The 227-nt window shown below is 36.1% G+C and overlaps 1 protein-coding gene across 1 annotated transcript in view; it reads right to left on the reverse strand.

Moving 5' to 3' along the window:
- Positions 1-227, reverse strand: part of LOC119586926 (phosphatidylinositol 3-kinase regulatory subunit alpha-like) — a gene marked incomplete in the record, with an annotated part of 97,204 nt that overhangs the window by 30,082 nt on the left and 66,895 nt on the right.

Raw genomic sequence — 227 nt, forward strand, 5'->3', positions numbered from 1 at the left:
TGTATGTATCTGAGATTTACCAAACTCTTATTTTCTCTTAAGAGGAACATACGAGCTAGTTTCTTCTCTCTGACTCAAGGACATTGAAAACTAAATCGCTCTTTAAATGTTGCTATAAATCCCTATCTTAATTCGCACCAGAACAATCTACAATCGTAAGAGGTCAAACACTGGCATTTTTTCAACTTTTATCTTAGGTGAAACGGCCTACACTGGCCTATAAAACC

This window comes from Penaeus monodon, chromosome 22, assembly GCF_015228065.2.
Source record: "Penaeus monodon isolate SGIC_2016 chromosome 22, NSTDA_Pmon_1, whole genome shotgun sequence".
NCBI classification, from domain to species: domain Eukaryota; kingdom Metazoa; phylum Arthropoda; class Malacostraca; order Decapoda; family Penaeidae; genus Penaeus; species Penaeus monodon.